Source organism: Lissotriton helveticus, chromosome 5_1, assembly GCF_964261635.1.
Source record: "Lissotriton helveticus chromosome 5_1, aLisHel1.1, whole genome shotgun sequence".
Lineage (NCBI taxonomy): Eukaryota > Metazoa > Chordata > Amphibia > Caudata > Salamandridae > Lissotriton > Lissotriton helveticus.
This window is the reverse complement of record NC_136065.1, coordinates 1702559137-1702585467: the sequence shown is the minus strand read 5'-3', so window position 1 is coordinate 1702585467 and position 26331 is coordinate 1702559137. Positions and strand designations below refer to the sequence as shown.

The 26331-nt window shown below is 49.8% G+C and overlaps 1 protein-coding gene across 1 annotated transcript in view; it reads left to right on the top strand.

The window, feature by feature from the left end:
- HOMEZ (homeobox and leucine zipper encoding) overlaps positions 1-26331 on the top strand; it is a 111650-nt gene that overhangs the window by 6447 nt on the left and 78872 nt on the right. The window lies entirely within an intron of this gene.

Genomic DNA, 26331 nt, shown 5'->3' with positions numbered 1-26331 from the left:
GCACTGCACTAACACAATAAGTGCACAAACCAACCTTCAGCACACAGGTCAATATGCACCTAGAGGGTGCTCATCTTTGCACTTAAACACAATGTGTCGTAAAACATACTGATTAGAACAGGGCACCGGTGTGGGCTTCGTTCAAGGGTGTGACATTTTGTCAGACACTAACATGCCACCTAAAACAACAACACAGCCTACAAACCGAGGGCAAATAGTTCACTCTGCCAGACCTATCCGACTATCTGCGCCTGCGGGGCACTTTCCATGCACTGGTACACTGCCTGCCATAATCCACACCTGGCGCAAAGCAGATGAGTAACTGCAACTGCTCTCCACCCACACAATACTTATGCATGCACATAAGCATTGCCTGTTGCGACAAAACACTGATTAAAACACCACCACTCGGAAGATACCGACACTTTAAGGTCACAGAGCACCTACAAACTGGCAGGTCACTCTGTTAGTCAAATCACACTCTGCACCCAAAGAACACTGACAGTTGTCATTTAGCTTTTTAGGTGTCGTCTGATGAAACACATGTGCTGTCTCTTGCAAAATATTTTGTTAATTTAAATTTACTTTCCATTGGTTGGCTTCAGCGTCTCTCTCATTTCCCTCCTTCTCATTGGTCACTGCATGCTGATTTCACTTTCTATTTGTGTGCATGTCCTTTTGATAGAGCATGGACCAAGTACTGATATATTGCTTTATTAGTGTCCTTCCGCTGCTTCTTCTCGGATTCAGGAAAGAAAAGCGCTATGACGAAGATAGTGCTGGTAATGCCGTAAGAATTCTTTTTTCTTCAAATGTTTAGCCATGTTACACAGCAGCACAGGATTTATTTACTCCATTTGGCATGGTCCTATGCAAAAGTTCAGTGTTACTGAGTGGAGGGCACAGCTGCATTATCACTGATTGTGGAGGGAGTGGTGCAACTGGACCCTATGATCGCCCTTCTCTGTTACACAAGGAAATTGTTGCTCTGTATCGAAGTTAGTGGGTCTTGCTATTCTGATGGCCAAAAGGTTGGTGGCTTGTAGATGGAGCAGAGGGAGGGCGCCCAAGTTAAAGCAATGTATTAGTGACCTGCTCTACTGTAGTGGGTAGCTGGATCTGTATTCTGAATTATTGCCTCCATCCTCCAGACCTAGGGACATTTGGCAGCCTCTGAAGACATACATGCTGTCCCACTCAGCTGTTGTTGGACCTGACTATGCGAGACGAGCATGACCTCTTTGGAACTGTACTGTTGCCTTTCTTTGAGTATATATTTAGATAGTGATATTGTGCGCACTGATTGCAGTCACTGTCTCTTCTCTGGTGAATAGCTGTACACTTCTGAGCAAATGCCTGCACAATTTCTGATTCCTGCTTGTGTGGATGTCTCAGTTTCTTCTCTTCGACTTTGTATGACCTGAGGTGCATGCTCCGCTCTATGCTGTTTGCTAGATCTTCACTACAATGCTAACTGATTTACTGTTAAAAATGAAAATAGTTTACAAAAAAAACTGTCTGACATGAACACCTGCAGGCACAATGTGTATTGATCAATCAATCAATCAATCAGGAAATTTGTAGAGCGCACTACTCACCTGTAAGGGTCTCAAGGCGCTGGGGAGGGGGGTGCTGCTACTGCTCGAATAGCCAGGTCTTGAGTAGCCTCCTGAAGGTTAGTAGGTCTTGAGTCTGCCGTAGGAGGATGGGGAGGGTGTTCCAGGTCTTGGCGGCGAGGTAGGAGAACGATCTGCCGCCGGAGGTCGCTCTTCAGATGCGGGGGACGGTAGCGACGGCGCGGTCAGCGGAGCTGACGGTTCGGGGTGTAGAAGGTGAGTCGTCTGTTGAGGTATGCTGGTCTGGTGTCGTGGAGTGTCTTGTATGAGTTCAGCTTCAGACGGCTGTTCTTAATCCATTCAACGGCGGCTTTCATTTCTTCATGGAGGTTGGTTTTGGCGGTGAGTGGGTCCTTGGTGAGGGAGAGTATCAGATGTGTGTCGTCGGCGTAGGAGATGATGTTAAGGTCGTGCAGCCTGGCGACGTGGGCGAGCGGGGCCATGTAGATGTTGAACAGTGTCAGGCTGAGGGATGATCCTTGGGGTACGCCACAGATGATCCTGGAGGCTTCGGATCGGAAAGGGGAGAGGCGGACGCTCTTGGTTCTGCCGGAGAGAAAGGAGGTGGTCCAGTACAGTGCTTTGTCTCGGATTCCTGCGTCGTGGAGGCCTGTGCGTAGGGTGCGGTGGCAGACCGTGTCGAAGGCGGCTGATAGGTTCAGGAGGATTAGGGCTGCTGTCTCGCCGTTGTCCAGCAGGGCCCGATGTCATCGGTGGTGGCGATGAGGGCCGTTTCGGTGCTGTAGTTGCTGCGGAACCCAGACTGGGACGGGTCCAGGATGTTGTTCTCTTCGAGGTAGCGTGTCAACTGTTTGTTGACGGTTTTCTCAATGACCTTTGCCGGGAGCAGGGAGATGGGCCGGAAGTTCTTGAGGTCCCTCGGGTTTCTTGAGAAAGGCGTTGATCTCGGCGTGCTTCCAGGTCTCCGGGAAGGTCGCGGTCTTGAAGGAGGTGTTGATGGCCTTGCGGAGATGGGGTGCGATGGCGGTGCTGGCCTTGTTGAAGATGTGGTGTGGCCACGGGTCTGACGGGGAGCCGGAGTGGATGGTGTTCATCATTTTGATGGTGTCGTTGATGTTAGTCCAGGTGAGCAGGGGGTCGCTGTGGGTGGTGGCCGTGGAGTCTGAGGTGCCATTGGCTGTCGTGGTGGTCTGGTTGTTGAAGCTGTCATGGATGTATGCGATCTTGCGATGGAAGGAGGAGGCAAGGGAGTTGCACAGGTCTTGCGATGGTGGGATGTTGTTGGTGTTGAGGCTGGGGTTGAAGGGTTCCTTCACGATGTTGAAGAGCTCTTTTCTGTTGTGCGCGTTGTTGTCGAGGCGGTACTTGAAGGAGGACTTTTTGGCGGATCTGATGAGGTGATGGTGCTGGCGCATGCCGTTCTTGTGGGCTGCGTGGTCTTCTGGTGTCTGTTTGTGGCGCCATTTCTTCTCTAGTTTTCGGCAGGTTTGTTTGGAGGTCTGTAGGTCTGAGGAGAACCAGCTGGCATTTTTGTTGGTGCGTCTGTTGGAGGGTTTCTTGATCGCTGAGAGGGTGTCGGCGCAGTCGTCGATCCAACGCCTTAGGTTGGTGACGGGGTCTGTGGGTGGGCTTCGGGCGAGGGCTGTGTTTAGCTGGTCTTCGGTGATTTAGCTCCACCTGCTGCAGGGGATCTGTTGGGTGCGGTGGTGCGTGGTGGGTTTCCGGAAGGTAAAATGGATGCAGCGATAGTCCGTCCAGTGGAGTTCGGTGGTGTGGCTGAAGGAGACGTGGGAGCTAGCGGAGAAGATGGGGTCAAGCGTGTGGCCGGCGGAGTGGGTGGGCGATGTGAAGAGCTGTCTGAGACCAAGTTTGTCGATCAGGGTGGCGGAGTTGGCGATGGAGTCGCTGAACTGGGGCTGGGGTCCGGGGGTCTGTAGATCAGGGTTCCTCTGAGGGTGGTGTTGGGATCAATGTGGATCTGGAAGTGCAGGTGTTCGGCGGTGCTGAGGGTGTCGTCAGAGTTGGTCGAGACCTTGAGGGTGGACTTGTGGATGATGGCGATTCCCCCTCCTACTCTGTTGCTGCAGTCTCTGCGGGTGATCTTGTAGCCTTCCGGGAAGACTATGGCGATGCCCAGTGCAGAGGAGTCATTCATCCAGGTCTCTGTCAGGAAGGCGACATCCGGGTAGGATGTGTCAGGCAGGTCCCAGAGTTCGACGGCGTGTTTGCGTGCGGAGCGGGTGTTCAGTAGAATGCATCTGAAGTGGTTGCGTCTTGTCATGGTGGGCAGGTTGGCGGCTTGGAGACTGGTGAAGCTGCAGCTCCGGCAGGATAAGGGTCCTTTGGTGCGCTTCGGAGCGGCCAGGAAGCAGGTGTTCGGTTGTCCGGTGTAGAGCGCGTGGAGGGTATTGGGGTCGTAGCGTAGGCGGGCGTCGTAGTGTCTGCGGGGGCCTAGAGTTCTGGCGCTTGGCGTGGTCGAGGCGCGGAACGGCGCAGACGGCCATGCCTTAGCAGCCCGCCCGCTGCGCACGTCCGCTGCATGGCCGCGCAGCGCCCACCATATAAGGGGAGGTGGGATGGAGGAGCAGCTTGGGGGCGAGAGCGGGGGGAGCGAATGTGCGAGTAGGGGGGCAGGACCGCAGGGGAACGCAGCGGCAGAAAATCAGGAGGGAGAGCAGGCGGGGGGGGGGTACAGGAGGCAAAAGGGATCAGAACCAAAACAGTGCAGGAAGAAAGGAATAACAAGCATTAGAAATGCAATAGGTCTCGCAGCATTAGAGTTAGTGCTTTTAGAATTGTTTATGTTTTTTTTTTTTTAAATCTTTAGCATGAGGTTGAGGGTGAGTGAGGGTGAGGGGTTGAGGGTGAGTGAGGGTGAGGCTGAGGGGTTGAGGGTGAGGGTGAGTGAGGGTGAGTGAGGGGTTGAGGGTGAGTGAGGGTGAGTGAGGGGTTGAGGGTGAGGGGTTGAGGGTGAGGGGTTGAGGGTGGGTGAGGGGTTGAGGGTGAGTGAGGGTGAGGGGTTGAGGGTGAGTGAGGGTGAGGGGTTGAGGGTGAGTGAGGGTGAGGGTGAGTGAGGGTGAGTGAGGGTGAGTGAGGGTGAGGGGGTGAGGGTGAGTGAGGGTGAGTGAGGGTGAGTGAGGGTGAGTGAGGGTGAGGGTGAGTGAGGGTGAGTGAGGGTGAGTGAGGGTGAGTGGGGGTGAGTGGGGGTGAGTGTGGGTGAGGGATTGAGGGTGAGGGGTTGAGGGTGAGGGGTTGAGGGTGAGGGGTTGAGGGTGAGTGAGGGTGAGGGGTTGAGGGTGAGTGAGGGTGAGGGGTTGAGGGTGAGTGAGGGTGAGGGAGGGTGAGGGGTTGAGGGTGAGGGGTTGAGGGTGAGGGGGGGTGAGTGAGGGTGAGGGGTTGAGGGTGAAGGTGAGTGAGGGTGAGGGTGAGTGAGGGTGGGTGAGTGTGAGTGAGGGTGAGTGTGGGTGAGTGAGGGTGAGTGAGGGATTGAGGGTGAGGGGTTGAGGGTGGGTGAGGGGTTGAGGGTGAGGAGGGTGAGGGGTTGAGGGTGAGGGGTTGAGGGTGAGGGGTTGAGGGTGAGTGGGGGTGAGTGAGGGTGAGGGGTTGAGGGTGAGTGAGGGTGAGGGGTTGAGGGTGAGTGAGGATGAGGGGTTGAGGGTGAGTGAGGATGAGGGGTTGAGGGTGGGTGAGGGGTGAGTGAGGGTGAGGGTGAGTGAGGGTGAGTGAAGGTGGGTGAGGGGTTGAGGGTGAGTGAGGGTGAGGCGTTGAGGGTGAGTGAGGGTGAGGGGGTGAGGGTGAGTGAGGTGAGTGAGGGTGAGTGAGGGTGAGTGAGGGTGAGGGTGAGTGAGGGTGAGTGAGGGTGAGTGAGGGTGAGTGGGGGTGAGTGGGGGTGAGTGTGGGTGAGGGATTGAGGGTGAGGGGTTGAGGGTGAGGGGTTGAGGGTGAGTGAGGGTGAGGGGTTGAGGGTGAGTGAGGGTGAGGGGTTGAGGGTGAGTGAGGGTGAGGGAGGGTGAGGGGTTGAGGGTGAGGGGTTGAGGGTGAGTGAGGGTGAGGGGTTGAGGGTGAGTGAGGGTGAGGGAGGGTGAGGGGTTGAGGGTGAGGGGTTGAGGGTGAGTGAAGAATTACAATACAATACAATACAATATACCAAGCCAGCTTCTCACACTAACTTTGAGGAATGTTTACAGTCTATAAAATACACAGAGTGAAGATAATGTATTCCAAATACTCTAAATCTGCTGTTCTCTAAACTATTAATGTATGATTTTGCCCTTTGACATCCATATTGGATTATTTGTTACTTCTTTTCTTCTTTGCTTCTAGAGAAAAATCGGTAAAGAAGGAATTTTATAATGTTTTCCTTTGTATCTTTAACTAAATATAAACCTCTTGCCACGTTAAAAAAAAATATTTTTATTGGAGCAATAATGTAAGGTAGTGGCCTACGTAAAATAGAACAGCACAGCTTAGCTATACATCATGCTCAGCACATTAACTCAGAAAGGGTTACTCGGGTGCAGCACACAAATATGGCCTAAAGCACGAGTTTTGCAAATGGATAAAACAATGCCCCTCAACTCCCACTAAGCAACCCCCATCCAGCAGCCAAATAGCATCATATTAGTACCCAAGCTACCTCCTGCCACGTTAATGAGGGTCCTTCGTATTGTTAATTATGCGGTGGCAATGCTGTCATGGAGTAGCACGAATGGCCATGTAAACATGTGTATTAAATAAAAAACCGTGGCTTTATGATCATGACAACACCTGGCACTGGAAATAGATAGCCATTAGGCCTATATTCCTAAGAACGAATATTTGAATGACTCATGCACTCTGACGAACGGCTATTACAAAACAGGTCATGCAATGGAAATCGTTGCATAAGAATGCACTTCACCTCTCTGTACCCATCGACACCAGGTTCACTTTCAGAGCAACTTATCTAGCAGGGCTTGTCGTGCTTGGAAGTAAAGGTGGGCAAGAAAAGCAGGTCTCGCGGCTGGCTCGGGCCCGATGTCTAGCTCTGGCTCAGCCATTTTCTCATGGGAACTGACGAGCCAAAATAGCGCCAATCCAAGCATTCCAGGCGCCGAACGTTGCATCCCTATTGCCTTTAAGGAAACAAAATACTTTAGACGCAGGACAGATAAGCACAAGACAAAAACGTTCTTGTTTTGCTGTGTATGGTTTCATTGGTATTGCGTTTACTACCCCCGACGACTCGGCTAGAACCGAATTAAGCGACACGTTGCGTTAAAGCTGATAATCTAATGTTACCGAAAACAAATATGAAAACTGGTACTGTTATCGTCTAGATCAATAAAGAGTCATAGGAGCTTGCCGTCGTAATGGAGGAGTGGGAGGATGTATCACCACGCCAGGTTTGCGTTTCTAAAAATAAAGGTGAATAAACCCAAACCCAAACCATTCTGTTGTGTGTTCCCTCTGAGGCGCAAAGCCGGAGGTTTTGTTGTGTTCCCTGCACGCTGATAAAAATTTAAAAAGCTGATTGAAATAATAATCGAGTTGACATTTTTAAACACTGTATGATATTTTAATGGTGTGATTTTAGACACTCTACACTCTATTCACCTCGAGGCGAGATTACTTCGCCGAGGTTCTTTCAGTTTTACCACGCCGATATTGCCAGGCGCTGGGAAACCCTTATCTCCACTTCAGGGGCCATCTTGGATAGGGAAGGCGGGCCGGAGAGCTCGGCGCCCCTCCCGCCCTCCCAGGATATTTAAGGGTGAGAACCCTCTCCCCTAGTGATTCTGTTGTGTGTTCCCTCTGAGGCGCAAAGCCGGAGGTTTTGTTGTGTTCCCTGCACGCTGATAAAAATTTAAAAAGCTGATTGAAATAATAATCGAGTTGACATTTTTAAACACTGTATGATATTTTAATGGTGTGATTTTAGACACTCTACACTCTATTCACCTCGAGGCGAGATTACTTCGCCGAGGTTCTTTCAGTTTTACCACGCCGATATTGCCAGGCGCTGGGAAACCCTTATCTCCACTTCAGGGGCCATCTTGGATAGGGAAGGCGGGCCGGAGAGCTCGGCGCCCCTCCCGCCCTCCCAGGATATTTAAGGGTGAGAACCCTCTCCCCTAGTGATTCTGTTGTGTGTTCCCTCTGAGGCGCAAAGCCGGAGGTTTTGTTGTGTTCCCTGCACGCTGATAAAAATTTAAAAAGCTGATTGAAATAATAATCGAGTTGACATTTTTAAACACTGTATGATATTTTAATGGTGTGATTTTAGACACTCTACACTCTATTCACCTCGAGGCGAGATTACTTCGCCGAGGTTCTTTCAGTTTTACCACGCCGATATTGCCAGGCGCTGGGAAACCCTTATCTCCACTTCAGGGGCCATCTTGGATAGGGAAGGCGGGCCGGAGAGCTCGGCGCCCCTCCCACCCTCCTCTGCCCCCACCACTATGTATATAAGCAAGGGACCTACCCGTCCGCGCAGCGGGCGGGCGCAGCGGGCGCGCCGACGGCGCGCCGAAGGCGCGCCTAAGGCAAGCCCGTCTGCGCCCGTCCGCGCCGGTTCCGGGCCTAGGGCCACCCCCCCTGGTGCATCATCGCCAGTACAATGCCTTAGTTATTCCTCCTCCCAACTTCAGCTCCTACGTCCCCCGAGTCACCAGGCCTGTCCCATACATACCCCCCAATCCTTGCTTATAAATCCTATCGCGCATTGCCCAAAGTGCAACACCTCGCTACCTTTTTTCCACCAATTGCGGACTGGTAAGAAATACTCTAATAACCAAATCTTTTCTATCGGACTCTCAAATGTCCGTTCACTGAGCAAGCATAATCAGGATATTCACGAGTTGATCCAGGACCACAAACTAGACCTCCTATTTATGACCGAAACATGGCTGGACCAGGCATCCGATCCAGACCTAGTCATCGCCCTTCCCTCCGGGTTCACCATACACAGACTCGACAGGCAAATAAAGAAAAAAGGCGGTGGAATAGGCATTATTGCCCGTGACTCCTTTTCGGTAAGAACCAAAATCATCCCCCTCACTTCCTGTGAAGCCCTAGAATTTGTGATTACACTATCCCCATCCTATACCTTTAAAGGGATTCTTCTATATCGTCCCCCTGGCTCCAGGAACGAATTTATTATGGATTTTAGGACTACGCTGGAAGCATCCGCCCTTGACAACTCCATCACCATTCTGGGTGATTTTAATTTTCATTTTGATATCCCAGACAACCCCGACTCCACCTTGCTCCTAGCCGATATGTCCACCTTTGGCCTTATCCCCCTGGTACATGCTCCCACACATGATGGCGGTCATACACTAGATGGCATTTTTACTAATGCCCTAGGTCTTCAAGTTACCCAAATCCTCCCCCTTACCTGGTCGGACCATCACTGTATCCTAGCCACCTTGACAGTACAGGACACACTGCTCAACAAAACCAGCACGATATCTCCTCAACCCTATCTGGCATGGGATGATATTGATGCAACTAGGTTACATACTCTGCTGGATGCCACCTCTCCCGTCCTGTCTGCCGACCCAAACACTGCTACCCTTCAATTTTACCAATGGGTTAGCTCTGCAGCCACAGCACTGGTTCAAACTAAAAAACGTTCTCGCAATCGGCAAACTCCCTCGGCCCCATGGTACTCTGAGGCACTTCGCACCCAGAAGCAACTATGCAGGCATAGAGAGAGACTATGGAGGAAAAACTATACTGATGAAACCAAATTTAGTTACAAGGAGTCAGTTGCCATTTATAAAACCATGATCTCTGAGGCAAAGAAAAAATACTATTGCGATAGGATAGAATCAGCTAAAAATTCTAATAAAACCCTTTATGAGACAACTAAACAATTAGCTGGTCTGTCCGTTGATCTTGCCCCTCCTCCCTCCCAGATGCTCTGTGACGCACTGTCCAACTTTTTTTTTAGCAAAGTTAACGACATCTACGGGGTTTTCTCCAACAGTTCCCCCACCCCCCCGGTAGCCACTACCTCCCACCAGAGTCATACCTTCTCCCAGTTTCACGAGGTTACCTGTTTACAGGCACAGAACACAGTGTCATCTATTAAATCAGGATCAGCTCTAGACCCTTGTCCCTTGAAGGTGCTACGACCAATTATGGAAACAGTCATCCCTGCAATAACTGATATCTGTAATTCCATGTTTCGTTCCGGCATCTTCCCAGAGATACTGAAAAAGACCTTAATAAAACCTCTTCTTAAGAAGCCCACCCTCGATAAGGACGAGCTGAAAAACTACCGTCCTATCGCTAATCTCCCATTGATGGCCAAAATAGCTGAGAAAATAATGAACCTCCAACTTTCTTCCTTTATCGAGGAACATAAACTCCTGGACGAATCCCAGTTTGGGTTCCGCCAATTCCACGGCACGGAGACCGCTCTGATCAAAGCGGCGGATGATATAAGAACCATTCGGGATGCCGGAGGCACAGCTGTCCTCATTCTATTGGACCTATCGGCTGCCTTTGACACGGTCGACCACACCACCTTGGTCGACCGTGTCGAGAGCATTGGGATCCAAGGCAAGGCTAGGAGTCTCCTTGCCTCCTTCCTGGCAAATAGATCCCAGGTCGTCACCATCGGACCTTTTGAATCCTCCCCCTTGTCTCTGCCATGTGGAGTTCCCCAAGGCTCATCCCTCAGTCCGACACTCTTTAACATTTATGTGTCGGACCTTGCCAAAATCATCAGGGCACATGGGATGAGCCTGACCTCCTATGCAGATGACACTCAATTGGTCCTTGCAGTTAAGAACGACGGCCTCAAAATAGCGAACACCTTTAACCAAGGTATGTTGGCTATCGGAAGCTGGATGGCTCAAAATTGCCTGAAATTGAACTCTGATAAGTCAGAGGTGGTAATTTTTGGTAACCTTTCCCCCCAATGGTCCCCCCTTTGGTGGCCATCATCTATGGGCCAACCCCCGGACCCAGCAAAAAAAGTGAGGAATCTGGGAGTCCTTTTCGACGACCAGTTAAATTTTATGCCTCACGCCAACCAAATTTCCTCCTCAGCTTTTCACAAACTGCGACTTATAAAAAAAATCCTGCCTTTCCTGCCGGAAAGTGCCGGCAAAACACTGGTTAGTTCCCTTGTATTGTCGACCTTAGATTATTGCAACGCACTGTTTCTGGGTGCCCAGGAGAGAGTGCTTTGGAAAATGCAGGCCATTCAGAATTCTGCTGCCAGGCTTTTAGGGCGCATCCCCAAACATCACTCGGCCGCATCCACTATAAGACAGTTGCACTGGCTGCCAGTAAGAAGGAGAGTCATGTTTAAATCCCTTTGCCTGGTTTACAAGGCTTTGAATAATGTGGGACCGGCGTTTTTCGTCCAAAACCTCATTCCTTACCGTCCCTCAAGAATGCTACGTTCATCTTTCCAGCATGACTTAGTGGTACCCCGAACCAAACTCGTGTCCTGGGGGGACAGAAGATTTATGGTAGCTGCACCCAAATTGTGGAATACTTTACCAGAGTCGATCAGAACCAGCCCCTCCCTCTGGATCTTCCGCAAACAATTAAAAACATGGCTCTTTAACCAATAATCTCCAGTCTGATGAGGCTTAACACATTGCAGTATCACTAGCGCCGAGATGCCCAAGGGCCTTCGTTCGCGCTCTATAAATGTTTTTATAAATAAATAAATAAATAAATAGGTTGTAGATTGTTATTCGGTATATAATTAATTAAAACAGAATGGGGTTTACTAACGGGCGAGAAACGCTTCCTTACCGGAGAAAAAGATATTCCGTTCTATGTATGACAACCTCCGGGAGCCGCATAAAGGATGAGTGATGGCGTCCCGCAGCCGTTGGCAATACGAAATGACCCAATGTGCCGCCATCTGTCTCTTTCTATAAGGGCCAATCGTTATGGTTAAAGCAATGCTGAGGTAGCTAGAACGCCGCCCCTAGGGGGGATATCCCTTTAACAGGCGATAGTGAGGACCAAATAGTAAATGAAAACGCCTAGTAAACACGCCTGTTAGATGACGTATTGATGATATGGAAACGCCTCTAGAAACAAAGTAATTGATGTAAACCTAAAAAAACGGGAGGCGGTAACGAAATAAACTGATGCACTGGCGTGCACCGCAAGTCGTGCCACAACTGCGCCCCAGTGTGATGCCCACTAAGCCGCATGGTTGAAAAATGATAACAAGAGGCAGGAGAGAAAGAAAACAAGACGGACGGACGGAAGAGAGGGGAGGGGGGAGGAGAAATGCGACACGGAGGGAAGGGGAGGGGGCGGAGCGGGTTAAATTATACAAACAAAAAACAAGCCTTTCACCGTAACACGGCGGGCAGGGGAGGGGGCGGGCAGGGGAGGGGGCGGAGAGGGGAGAGGTGCGACACGGCAGGCAGGCAGGGGAGGAGAGTAGGAGGAGGAGGGGGGAGGAGAGTAGGGGAGGCACGGCCTAGCGGCAGGCAGGCAGGGGAGGAGAGGAGGAGGGGGGAGGAGAGTAGGGGAGGCACGGCCTAGCGGCCGTGCAATCAAGTAGTGAGGGGGCGGAGCTGGGGAGGCTGTGAGAGAGAGTAGGCAAGGCTGGGGGCATGTGCACGCGCATTTAAGCTCAATGCGCATGCGCATTGAGCTTAAATTTCTCGTGCACTGCAAGGAATCGCCACGATTCCTTGCAGTGTGGATAAAGAGCGGATAAGTGCCAATACTCTCGCCTTGCTCGATGCGCATGCGCATCGACAGGCGAGACCTAAAAACGAAATACAGCTAGATACAAATACTAAATACAATCAAACATACAATACGGGCCAGAAGCACAGTTGCAGCAGTGCTGGCAAAGAGAAGGTGGCAGATCGAGCGCAGAGAGCTGCGGTCTCGAACCTAGCCAAGCGACAGCAGCGGGCTCACTGGGCCAGGGACGCACAGGTGGTGCTGTGCGGTGTGGGGAGTGACCTGCCTGGCAAAACAGGTCCAAGGTTCTGTATGCATTAGTAGTCCTGAGACTTGAAGTGGTGCTGCCGGGGCACACAAGCTTTCAGACTGCGAAAAACAGCATCCTACAGCTTAGTCCTTCCTCCAGAGTTGAGCCTCTCTTCTATGCTACGTTTCTAAAGCGCAGCAGAGACATGGAGACTGCTGCCTCGTTGACACCTTACATTCGTTTCCCTGAGTATTACCGGCATCACTTGTGATCCTCTGAGTAATAGCAGCACTGTTGACTGAAATGAAGGCAGACTATTGTCATCTCTTCTCCGGTCTCATATGGTGGTCGTTGTTGGTTTTGTTTAAAATGTAATGTTTTTAGGTCGAGCCTATACAGCGCTTGCGCTGTTAGGTGATCTGTTGTAGGTACTTTGTGGCGGTCTGACTCCTCCCACTCTTTAAATAGGCCTTCATGTATGTGCTTTTAAAAGCGCAGCCTGCAGATGGCTACTGGTGAGTGCGTGTCCCGCCTTTTCTGGCAAATTAACTCCCATGGAGTATTGCCGCGGGACCGAGCAGGGACGCGCACAATGCTTGCGTGCTGATTACCAGGAAGCAATGTTGAGACTTTTTAACAGCTCCCAGCCCGGCATATACAGCAGCTTCTTCCCCGACTAAGGCATTTTTTTTCTTCTCATAACAAATGTTACGTTTATTGATGGTTTTATTTAGTTTCAGCGCGCACACCACTAGTTTTACCTGGCACTCAGTTCATGGGCCACGTGCATATGTTTTATATACAAGACGCAGCGCTTGTTCATTTACTGATCCGGTAGCTGCACTTGCGCTTTAGCTGTAAACATCGTAAGCTAAAGTACGAGTACCGCCATTGCTTAAAAAGTAAAGAAATACAAAAAATATGTTTTTCTATTTCTTCACTTTTTAAACCATTGCGGCACCCGCGCTTTAGCTGATTGTTTACAGCTAAAGCGCGAGTGCCACTAAGGTCTCACATTTGCTAGAGTTTGAGGTATTAGCATCGTAACTGACAATGGGCCCGATGTAGGTAGGCATTTACCGGTCGGTAACGGCCGAATTCAGCCGTTACCGACCGGTAAATGCCTTTTCCAATGTAGGGGGCATGTATTTACAGAATCGGTATTTTTACCGAATCTGTATTTACCGAATCGGTAAAATTACCGAATTGGCAAATACAGACTCGGTAAAAATACCGAATCTGTAAATGCAGATGTAGGTGGCACTTTAAACAGTGCCACAGGCCCCTCAGAATTCGTTATTTACCATGTAATACTATTGCATGGTAAATAACGAATTCAGGTGTACATGCACATCTGTGCATGCACACCTATGCCATGTGACACACAGACATGCCCTTAGGGCATGTCTGTGTGCCACATGGCACACAAGCCTGACATTGGGGTGCTACAGGGTGTCAAAGTGACACCCCGTTCCCCCTGGCAGGATTCGGTATTTACCGAATCGGTATTTGCCATTGATTCCTATGGGCTTCAAGGCCCATAGGAATCAATGGCAAATACTGATTCGGTATTTACCGTATCTGTAAATACCGACATACAGATTCGGTAATTTAAAAAGAAAATGTACCTACATCTGCCTACTTCATATTTACCTACTCTTAAATACTGAATCGGTATGATTCGGTATTTAAGAGTAGGTAAATCGAAATTACCTACATCAGGCCCAATATCTTTTATTTATGTGTTTTGAAAAGCTGCAAGCGGTGTGCACCGCTTGAAGGTTTTCAAAACACAAAAGTAAAAGATTTTGTCATTTACAATGCTAATAACTCAAACTCTCGCAAGTGCGAGACCTATTTCATTACCAATACTTATCTTCACTCAACCTTCAATGTGCAGGTTCTTTTGCCTGGGGAACACGAGCCGCAATATTATGAGGGAGTCCTTACTATCTGTTTCCGACTTGTGTTGTCTCCATTTCATACATTAGCTATGAGAAATTTTCAATTATAAGAAAGAACTTTAGACATTTAAAAAGGCCTAAAAATAAAGCTAACCTCAGGCTGATCCACAGAACCTGGTTTCTAGACCGGAGCTTGTCAGATGTTTTCTTGATTTACTTCAGCTGAACCACTTGGACCATGGCATGTGAGACATTGAATGGGCCTCCACAGCACTCACTGCTTTTACTGCATACCATTTCTATTATATTCTTACTTCTTACTGAAAATCATGGTCCCTCTCCTTCCTTGTACATGCCTCAAGACATTCAGAAGCCCGGCGCGTGCCGCAAGACTCCCATGACAGCTGGCTGCAATGGTTAGCTATGAGTGCAGGTTGAGTGCACTCGTCACCAGTTGCTCCGACTACTAAGTGGCAGCATCCCCAGCATTCAGGGAAACTGGTCCTACGCTCCACTCCCAGCGGTCTTTTTCAAAGTTGCATTCAAGAGGGAGACCTAAGCAGTACCTCCATCAGAAGTCCAGATTTCAAGAATTCTGTCACAGGCCCGAGGAGGAACCAGCATTTTAAAGATGGATACGGATAGAAGTAGAGACCCTTCATAACTGTGATACACTTAAAGCGGAATCAAAAGGTAACAAATATTCAGCTTTGCATTCCACACAATTACTCGGTCGCCATTTATTTATGTATCTGCCCCACAATCCTTTCGTCCATCTCTGTAAGGACTGTGCAATCCCATTTTGGCTTGTCAGGACGTGTAATGTCTGTGCAAAAGCTCATTCGCAATAGAGTTCAACGCTGCACTTTTTAGCAGGGCGTCTTTCCATTCTGAGCTGGACACCACACCTCGAGGGAAACATCTCCCATGGATGTAAGGCTGGGCTGGGCAGGGCAGTGCACTTACCTCCCAGGATTCTATAGCACTATTCTTCAGACAAATAGTCCAAAATATAATCCATATTCAATCTTTATTTCGATCGGTTAGATCATCAAAGATATACAAATTATCACAATCATTATAAAAAACATTAATTGTAAAATTCGACTGGCAATATATAAAACGATTCATCAACAAGAAACTAGGAGTCATTAATAAAATAAAGTTGTTATGAGTCCGCCGCCGCCTTCAAGATGCGGGTACGAATAAACCACATTGCTGTGAGATATTTTGCCAGTGCAAAGACAGTTAGGGGTGACATATCAGTTTTTAAGACTCTGTACGCGGGGGAGAACTGTCTGAAACCCAAGTTTTTTGGAAGGGGAACAAGCCAGTATTTTCTGATGCTTTGGTAGGCCTTGCAAAATAGAACAACATGTAGGTCACTTTCTTGAGAGTGGGCACATGCCGGGCATTGCTTGGTAGTTGGTGGAGAGGACCAGGAACTAGTAAAGGACCTGAGGGGTAGTGTGCCGTATCCCCACTGGAGGAATAACTTCCTGGTTAGCACAGAGGTCATACCATCCAATACACTTTCCAGGAAATAGGAGTCTTTACTTTGGGTAAATAAATTCGTCAGAGAACCCTCACGCTTGGTGTCCAGAGCGATAGTAAGCTTTAGATCATAATAGGCTTTCGACAGAACTTTGCGTGGTATCCTGGCTGATGCTTTTGCTGGGTCAGTCCACAGTTCTGGGAACCCTAGGCTATCGCATGATCTTTTTATGTATTTTAACCAAGGAATATGGGTAGTTTTTGGTAGGGTTAAAAACTCCTTGAGCTCGGACCTGTAGATGGTTAGATCTTGGCTGCTCCATAATCGTTGCCAGAATGTTAAAGGTTTGAGACCCATTTCCTCTATGATCGGTCTAACTCCCAAGTCTAGTCTCAAGGGGAGTAACGGCGTGCTTGATGGAAGAGCAACCAATTGTCTGATGAATTTATTTTCTGTTATCAACATATTTTGGGCAGAAGTATGACCCCACAGTTCGGCCCGTAAGTAACAGCTCCCCGTGCCTTGGATTTATAGATCTGGATAACTGGACCAAGTGGACGATATGTTGATTTGTTCATCATCCTAGTAATCCCTCCCACGATCTGCACCAGTTTCATATTTGCCTTAGTCTGATGTGTCCCCCATGTCATATTCTCGTTTAAGGTTACACCTAAGTATTCAAATGTGGAGACCCTCTCTAAACGAGATGAACCAAGCAAGGGATTGGGACGTGTCGTTGGGGTGGGGTTCAGGATCATATATTTTGTTTTGAGAGCGTTGATCTCTAAACCCCTCTCTGTACAAAATATTAGAAAAGAATCAAGTATTCGCTGAATCCCCATGGGGGTTTTAGACAGCAGCAGGGTGTCGTCCGCAAACATAATGGCGGGCACCCTGCTGCCATTCAATTTGGGAGCATCGGTGTTCTTGGTCCCGTTCAGGTAGGGCCGATTACCCCATTGACAAAGAGGCAGAACAGGGTGGGTGCAAGCACACAACCCTGTCTCACCCCTCTGTCAACGGGGAATCTATCCGTTAACCCACCATTTCTGCCACACCTTACACGTGCAAAGTTATTCCTGTGTAATCTCATCAGAATATCAAGAATTTCCGGTGGGACCCCCATCTCTTCGAGCATGCTCCACAATCTGGATCTAGGCACCAAATCGAAGGCGGCGCGCAAGTCCACAAACCGTGTACAAGCTGCCCCCCTGGTATGGACTCAAGGTATCAGTTTCCTCTAGCCAAATCTGAAGGCGGTCTAATATAAGCCTGCCAAATAGCTTCTGGGACACATCTATTAGGCTGATGGGCCTGTAGTTGGTTGGGAGCAGAGGCGAGCCCTTCTTGAATATAGGGACCACCTCTGCCCCCAACCAAGTACTAGGGACCTCCATACCCAGCAAAACAGCAATAAATATTGTCAGCAAATAAGGAGCCCATACATCGGGCTCTTGTTTGAACAGGTCACCTGGGAGGCCGTCCAACCCGGGGGCCTTGCCTGATGACAATCCCGCAATAGCGGCTTGCACCTCCTTTACTGTAAATAGGTCGCCATTAGAATGGCTACGTGTACTAGGGGGTGGGTTACAAAAGGCCCCAGCGTGCGCGGTGTAGAGGGTCTGGAAGTGCACCTGCCATACCCCAGGTGCAATATTCGGTTCAATTGCTGATGCTAAATGCTCGGAACCCACATTTACAGTTCGCCAGAACTTGCGGTAGTCCCTGGTGGCTAGAGCGCTAGAGAGTTCCTCCCACTTGTCCTGCTCCCATTCAACCTTGGCCTGGGTAACCAATTTCTTGTATGCCCGTCTTCTGGCCTGTATCTCCACTCTGCTTTTGCCCTCTTTAATGCTTGAGAGGAGATCTCCCTTTGCCTTGCGGCATGCAGCATTGTACCACGATGTTTTACAATGTGCCCCACCCCCTCTGCGTTGACCCTCGGTGAAAAGATCAGCCGCCATGGTCCTAATGAGATCCTCATGAGCCAGATAGAGTGAATTATGGGTTTCCTGGTTACGGGTTTCCTTGCTTAAAATACCCACTTTTTCCAGGATTGGGATTATTCCGGCATAAAGCTTTGGAAGCTTCTCGCTGCTAGCAACTAATTTTTCCCACCTAATTCTCCTTCTGTTGTTTTCTAGGAGAAGCCCAGTGTTAGCCACCGCCGTGGCATGATCTCTGTGGTCCATGCCAGGGGAGGCATAGTCTAGTTCTAGGGCATTGTGGTCGCTGTCGACTCTTTCTGTCACCCTAAAGTCGATGATGTGCGACCATGAAGAAAGTTGTACAAGGACATAGTCCAGACGCGACTCCCTGCCCACTCTGTTGTAGGTGTATTTGCTCGAAATGTCCGATTTGGTCCGCCCGTTACAGGCTCTAACACCATATTTGAGAGTTAGGGCAGTGATCTGTAGGGCTAAAGGTGTCCAAGCTCTGGGAGGGGAGGCCACTACGGGGGGGAACCGCCCACCTTGCATCCTCCTCCATGGAAAAACCATCCAGGAGGCCTGCTAGGGGCTCGAAGTGTGAATTGAGGTCCCCGCCGACCAAAAATGGGGTATCCTTGGGAATTTCTCTGAGGTAAGCTGATAATTCCTCAATGGTAGGTGATTCGCGTGTTATGGGCCTCGAGTAAACATTTATCATAGCAAGTCTGGCGGAATTTGGCCATTCTAGCAGAACCACTAATATGTCCTCAGAGGCCAGTGGGAGACGTGCCACCTTGCAACCCAAATGCACCCACGTTGACAATCCACCACCTCCCCCCCCCCCCCCCCCCTCCACTTCGCTGGGATGGAAAACGCCAGGAAACCCCGCCGGGAGTGTTCTTCCCTCACCCAGGTTTCCTGGAACATGCATATATCCCCAGAATCCACATAAGCAGTCCATTCCTGTAGATCTAGCTTGTTACCCAAGCCAGCTACGTTCCACGCAATTACCTTCACTGATGGAGGCTTTGAAGTCGAGGCCACTAATGGGGGGATAACAATGTCGCTTTCATTATCCAAGGGTCCTGCCGCGGGAGTCGGATCTCCCAAGTGTTCCCTTGGCTCCATATTTATGGGGGGAGTGTCCATGCTAATTTGGATTTTCTCTTTAGTGTATGATGGAACATCAGGCTGCCCTGGATCTAGCGTTGGATCGGGTGTGAGTCCAGGGGGTATGGAGTCTTCCTCCCCGCCCTCCCTGGGACAAAAGGTATGCCCGCTGACGTTCTGCCTGGGCTGTCAATCTACCATGTCCAAGTGACTATACCTATTAGACAGTGGAAGATATGAGGGGTGTTGGAATCTAAGATGACGGTAGTCGACTCTTTCTCTTCCCCTCCAACCACCTCCCCTTCTGTGACAGGTTTCCCAGCCTTCTTCTTCAGTGTTTGATGTGTAATACACTGGTTGGTGGTGACTAGGGTGGTTAAAGTCTCCTCCCTCCTGCCTCAGGGAATCTCCCCCATCCATCCTCTTCGTAAGCGTGTGTCAGCCGGGGGTAGAAAAAGGAGAGGGGTAGGGACTGGATATTAGTCCCCTGGTCCTCATGATGCCATCCACAGATGTGAGAGACGGTCATGGGGTCTCTAAAGCTAACCAGGACACAGTCTCCTTTGATGGTTTTTCTTGAACTACCCACCCACGGGACCCTTCTTACCATAAGGACGTCTCTTGTTATACCTTGCGGTAAGGGTCTATACATGGATAGCCAGTCCAACACCTTATTCTTAAGAGAAGCGGTGGATTCAATCCGGGTGGTTTTTAGCTCTGGTACCCCCGCTAGGATTACTGTATACTGACTTGCCTCCGGCGGCAAGTTCACTACTCTTGGCTTTGTGGTATTTCCTAGAGTCTCATCTGTTGGTACTAATATTTTTTGGGGTTGGCTAGGGGCAGGGGTATTAGCCTTAGGTTGATTGGGGATAGTTTTAGGAGGGAGTACTTGTGACCGGTTAGGTGTAGCAGTGTTAATACTAGGTTGCGTAGTCTTAACTAGGGGAGCGAACGGTTTATCCTGGTGTGCCAGGGGTCCTGCACTGTTGCCCGCCTTGGTGTTGACTGGGACACCCCTCTTGGTCTTTGACACTATCCCCGCTCCTCCACCCTTATTATTTAATGTGCTCTCTGTTTTGGGATTATCGGCTAGTTGAGCCGTTAATTTCTCAATATTCACTAGCCTGGCTTCCATTTTAATTAGCCGTGCTTCTAAAGGGCATAATGGGGTTCTCAAAAGTGATCCTATGTCGGCTAGGGTGATGTCTTCATCCGAAGTGTCATGGGAATTGTTGCTGGTATGTTCCAGTGTCACTACCGGCTGGGGCTCTGTTGTTATAGCCACATCTCCATCGATAGGCAAGGTCCCCTCTGTGATCTTTCCATGACTATTGGCCTTCAGCGTAGGATTGGACTTTGGAGTTTTTATCTTCCTCCTACCTCATTTCTGTTCCCTGTTAGTCACTTTAGGGACTGCTCCTTCCCTTATCCCCTGCAGTGCGACTCTGTCATTAATGGTGATCGCATGGGAAACATAGTCAGGATTGGAGATTTGAACAGGGTGGGGTTGGACCGATGGAAGATTTAGCAAGCTCATATCATTAAAGTTGCTTTGATCCTTTGCACTAGTGTGCGAGCTAGAGTTGGACAAATCTAGGTTCGCTAAATGCTCGCTGGAACTAGTCGCCCCGTTGCTAGTATCAGTATGCTCAGAGAAATTAGGTCTATTGGCTGGGCTCTTGGCATGTGCCAGGGGGCCCATAGAAGATCTTCTCACCCAGTCAATTTCTTGGGAGATGCGCGTTTAAAGAATGGTGATTTCATCTATTAACAGTGACCCAGCTTTTACAAAATAATTGTCTAGAGTACCTTTGGCAGCTCCTGTTGCCGCCTGCGTGCTTTTACTCCTAGTTTCCATCGTCGTCATCTGTGGTCGGGGTAGGAGTCAATATATACCGAGTGGATAGCTGAAAGAGAGGTGGCCCGGTCCGGGTCTCGACTGGTCTCGAACGGCCTCAAACGGCCCGCCCTTTGCCCGTGCTCCGTCCCGCGTGCGCGATTGTGGTCACTCCTATATGCAGGGGGGAAGGGGGCGGGAAGAGTCGCAGGTGCGCCTGGTGGATTCGGCGCTCCGCCTGCTGGGACTCGCAGTCCCGCGCCCGCTGGTCAATGGTTAGCTGAGTCAGTCGGTCTCCAAGTAGATGTGCCCAGTAGATATGATAATCCTCGCTGGTTCAAGAGAAAAGGTTCTCCTCCTCAGTATCGGGAAAGTGTCTCAACACTGGACGGCTGCGAGCGGCTCCCGCGAAGCGGGGGCCCGAGCCGTTATCAACTGCAGAGGGGGAGGGGGCGGGAAGAGTCGCAGGTGCGCCTGGTGGATTCGGCGCTCCGCCTGCTGGGACTCGCAGTCCCGCGCCCGCTGGTCAATGGTTAGCAGAGTCAGTCGGTCCCTAAGTAGATGTGCCCAGTAGATATGATAATCCTCGCTGGTTCAAGAGAAAAGGTTCTCTTCCTCAGTATCGGGAAAGTGTCTCACCACTGGACGGCTGCGAGCGGCACCCCAAAATATAATGATCTCAAAACACATCAAAGCCCTTAGACACTCGAGCTCTGAAAGACTGCTTCGCTTACTAAAACATAAGGAGCCAGGGTGGAAATACACTGCGGTCATGCCGCATGGCCATCCACACTGAGGTTGGCCATTCCCCTGTCTTTGCAACACGGCAAGCTCAATCTCAAGCTCGCCTCGGACTTCTCCCACTCGCGCATGTCTGTGCCTATCACAGGAATTCCTCAGACCACTGGTTAACGGAGGCAGAAAAGGTAAAGCTATGCCATTTCATAATTATTCATAGAAACTGTTGCGGTTTCCTGATTGGCTGGCACATACCAGTATAGCCATCTAAGGTAGAGTATAGCAAGGCAGATAAAACGTGTTCATTTCTACAGTACGGAGATAATCTGCAATTCAAAATGGCGTTTTCGGCTTCAAATGATAATTGCATGTTCGGCTTGAGGCAGGAGCCACATAGGGTGATATTAAAGACATATCTATAGCACCGCTGAGCACATGATGGTGACTGGTTTCAAATTCAATAATTCTTGGTTTAATGTATCTGATAGAGAAATCTAGCCGCAGATTCCTTAACTTAGAATATCCCCCAAGCGCCAGTCTGGATCCGTCGACTCTTCAACAGTACCTCTGTGCACCAGGGGACGGCGTCGCATGGCTCCGCCCTGACATCGTCCAAGGATATGACGTCAGTGGAGCGATATAAGTCCCTCCCGGCGCGCTGACGTCTGTTTCCTTCTTTTCCACGTCTACTTCGCGGATCCAAGAGTAGCATTTGAGATGTCATCAGTGATGTCACTGACCAGGTCATGAGAAATGTAATATGTGACGTCATCAGCAGTGCATTGCGGGGGCGGGACTTATAGTTGGCTCAACTAACTATAACTGCCGAATTTCTCTGGTTTTATACTATGCCTACATAGGTAGGATATGTGCAGAAAGACGACGAAAGGTGCGGAAAGAAGCAAGAGAATGGCAGAAAGAGGCAGCAGAAGTCAAGAAAGGTGCAGAAAGAACCAACAGAGGTGCAGAAAGAGGCCCATTTTGATTGTAACTTACAACAGACTCATACAAAGTAGCCTAAAAACTAATCCTTCTCCCAAGATGTCTTAAACGTCACTTTTCTCTTGAAGGTTCACTATTAATCGACTGCTCAGAATGTTAGGTCTACCAAGTATAAACCAGCAATCCTTAGTCTCTGCTTTTACCTAGTGACATGTTACATAAAAATAAACGTACAAATACTTGAATACCTGTGTTTCAAACAGCATACTCTGTAAATTTGTTTACAAAAACGTGTATGCATTTCTTTCTACTCACTATACAGGGCACATGGCTATTCAATAGTATATTTGGCGGCTCTATAACACATAAATACATATGACATGTCTGCCTGTGCAACCGAATGACAGAGCAGAACTGAGAAGATTTGGCCACCTATAGGAGAAGTTACCTGCTTTTTAAGCTACCATCTTCAGATGCATAACACATGAAGAAAACACATACAAGTAGACATACCTATGTCACAAGAGCACGCAGACCTTTAAACTTGACAGCTTGCACTTCCCATTTGAGTACAGAAAGAGTCGAGAGAAGTTCAGAAGGAAGCAGGTGGGAGAGGTGCAGAAAGCGGGACGATGTGTACAGAAAGAGGAAAAATGGGTGCAGAAATTTGCAAGAGAGGTGCACAAAGAAGCAAGCAAGTGCAGAAAAAAACCAACAGAGGTGCAGAAAGAGGCAAAAGGGGTCCAGAAAGAGACAAGAACTGCAGAAGCAGGCAAGAGAGTTGCAGAAACAGGCAAGAGAGTTGCAGAAAGAGGCAAGAGGGATGCAGAAAGAGGCAATAGGAGTGCAGAAAGAAGCATCTGGTGCAGAAAGAGGTAACAGGTGCAGCAAGAGGCAAGAGAAGTGCAGAAAGAAGCAACAGAGGTGCAGAAGGAGGCGCGAGAAGTACAGAGAGAGGTAAGAGTTGGAGAAACCGGTGCAGAAAGAAGCAAGAGAAGTGTAGAAAGAACCAACGGAGGTGCAGGAAGAAGCAACAGAGGTGCAGGAAGAAGCAACAGAGGTGCAGAAAGAAGCGAGAGGGGTGCAGAAAGAAGCAAAAGGGGTGCAGGAAGAAGCAACAGAGGTGCGGAAACACGCAAGAAAAGTGCACAAAAAGGCAAGAGACGTGCAGAAAGAAGCAACAGAGGTGCAGAAGGAGGCAAGAGAAGAGCAGAAAGAACCAACAGCGGTCCAGAAACAGACCAGGGGTGCAGAAAGAGGCACAAGAAGTGCAGAAAGAAGCAACAGAGGTGCAGAAGGAGACGAGAACTGCAGAAACAGAACAGAACGTTGCAGAAAGAAGCAAAGGGGTGCAGAAAGAAGCAAGAAGGATGCAGAAAGAAGCAAGAGGGGTGCAAGAAGAAGCAACAGAGGTGCAGAAAGCGGCAAGGGGGTGCAGAAAAAGGCAAGAGAGGTGCAGAAGGAGACGACAGCTGCAAAAAGAGGCAAGCTAGGTGCAGAAAGAGGCAAGCTAGTTGCAGAAAGAGGCAAGCTAGGTGCAGAAAGAGGGAAGAAGTGTGCCGAAAGAGGGAACCAGGGTAGAGAAAGAAGAAAGAGGTGCAGAAAGAAGCAACAGAGGTGCAGAAACACGCAAGAAAGGTGCACAAAAAGGCAAGAGACGTGCAGAAAGAAGCAACAGAGTTGCAGAAGGAGGCAAGAGAAGTGCAGAAAGAACCAACAGCGGTCCAGAAACAGACCAGGGATGTAGAAAGAGGCACAAGAAGTGCAGAAAGAAGCAACAGAGGTGCAGAAGGAGACGAGAACTGCAGAAACAGAACAGAACATTGCAGAAAGAAGCAAGGGGGTGCAGAAACAAGTAAGAAGGATGCAGAAAGAAGCAAGAGGGGTGCAGAAAGCAGCAACAGGTGCAGAAAGCGGCAAGAGGGGTGCATAAAGTAGCAACAGGTACAGAAAGCGGTAAGAGGGGTGCAGAAGAAGGCAAGAAGTAGAGAAAGAAGCAACGGGCGCAGAAAGTAGCAAGAGCAATGCAGAAAGTAGCAAGAGCAATGCGGAAAGTAGCAAGAGCAATGCAGAAATAAGCAACAGAGGTGCAGAAGAAGACGAGAACTGCAGAAAGAGGCAAGAAAGTTGCAGAAACCAGCAAGAGAGGAGCAGAAAAGGTAACCGAGGTGCAGAAAGAGGCAAGAGAGGTGCACAAAGAGGCAAGATGGGTACGTAAGCAAGCAAGAGAGGTGCAGAAACAAGCAACAGAGGTGCAGAACGAGGCAAGAGCAGTGCAGAAAGAACCAACCGAGATGCAGAGGAGGAAAGAGGGGTGTAGAAAGAGGCAAAAGAGGTGCGTAGAAAGAGGCAAAAGAGGCGCAGAAAGAAGCAAGAGCAGTGCAGAAAGAACCAACCGAGGTGCGAAAGAACCAACCGAGGTGCGAAAGAACCAACCGAGGTGCGAAAGAACCAACCGAGGTGCAAAAGAAGCAACCAAGTTGCAGAAAGAAGCAAGAGGGGTGCAGAAAGAGTCGAGAGGGATCAGAAAGAGTCGAGAGGGATCAGAAAGAGTCGAGAGGGATCAGAAAGAGTCGAGAGGGATCAGAAAGAGTCGAGAGGGGGGTGCCGAAAGAGTCGAGAGGGGGGTGCCGAAAGAGTCGAGAGGGGGGTGCCGAAAGAGTCGAGAGGGGGGTGCCGAAAGAGTCGAGAGGGGGGTGCCGAAAGAGTCGAGAGGGGGTGCCGAAAGAGTCGAGAGGGGGGTGCCGAAAGAGTCGAGGGGGGGGTGCCGAAAGAGTCGAGGGGGGGGTGCCGAAAGAGTCGAGAGGGGGGTGCCGAAAGAGTGAGAGGGGGGTGCCGAAAGAGTGAGAGGGGGGTGCCGAAAGAGTGAGAGGGGGGTGCCGAAAGAGTCGAGGGGGGGGTGCCAAAAGAGTCGAGGGGGGGTGCCAAAAGAGTCAAGAGGAGGGTGCCGAAAGAAACAACAGAGGCACAAGGGTTGCCGAAAGAGGCAAGAGCAGTGCAGAAAGAACCAACAGAGGTGCAAAAAGAGGCGAGAGGGTTGCAGAAAGAGGCGAGCGGGTTGCAGAAAGAGGGGAGAAGGGTGCAGAAAGAGTCGAGAGGGATGCAGAAAGAGGGATGCCGAAAGAGTCGAGAGGGGGATGCCGAAAGAATCGAGAGGGGATGCCGAAAGAGTCGTGAGGGGGATGCCGAAAGAGTCGTGAGGGGGATGCCGAAAGAGTCGAGAGGGAGGTGCCGAAAGAAACGGAGGCGCAGAAAGAGGCACGAGGGGTGCAGAAAGAGGCAAGAGCAGTACAGAAAGAGGCAAGAGCAGTGCAGAAAGAACCAACAGAGGTGCAGAAAGAGGCGAGAGGGTTGCAGAAAGAGGCGAGAGGGTTGCAGAAAGAGGCGAGAGGGTTGCAGAAAGAGGCGAGAGGGTTGCAGAAAGTAGCAAGCGCAGTGCAGAAAGAACCAACAACGGTGCAGAAGGAGACCAGGGAACTACAGAAAGAGACAAGAAAGTTGCAGAAACAAGCAATAGAAGTGCAGAAAAAAGGGAACGGGTGCAGAAAGAGGCAGGAGGGGTGTGGGAAGAGGGGGCAGAATTTTTCAAGAGGTGCAGAAAGAAGCAACAGAGATGAGGCAAGAGGGGTGCAGAAAGAGGTGAGGGGTGTAGAAAGAAGCAAGTGAGGTGCAGAACGAAACGAGAGAAGTGAAGAAACAAGCAACGGAGTCATAGAAAGAGGCAAGAGGGGCACAGAAAGAGGCAAGAGCAGTGCAGGAAGAACCAACAGAGGTGCAGAAGGAAGTAAGAGGGCTGCAGAAAGAGGCAAGAAGGGTGAAGAAAGAGGCAAGAGGGGTGCACAAAGAGCAGAGAAGGGTGCAGAAAGAAGCACGAGGGGT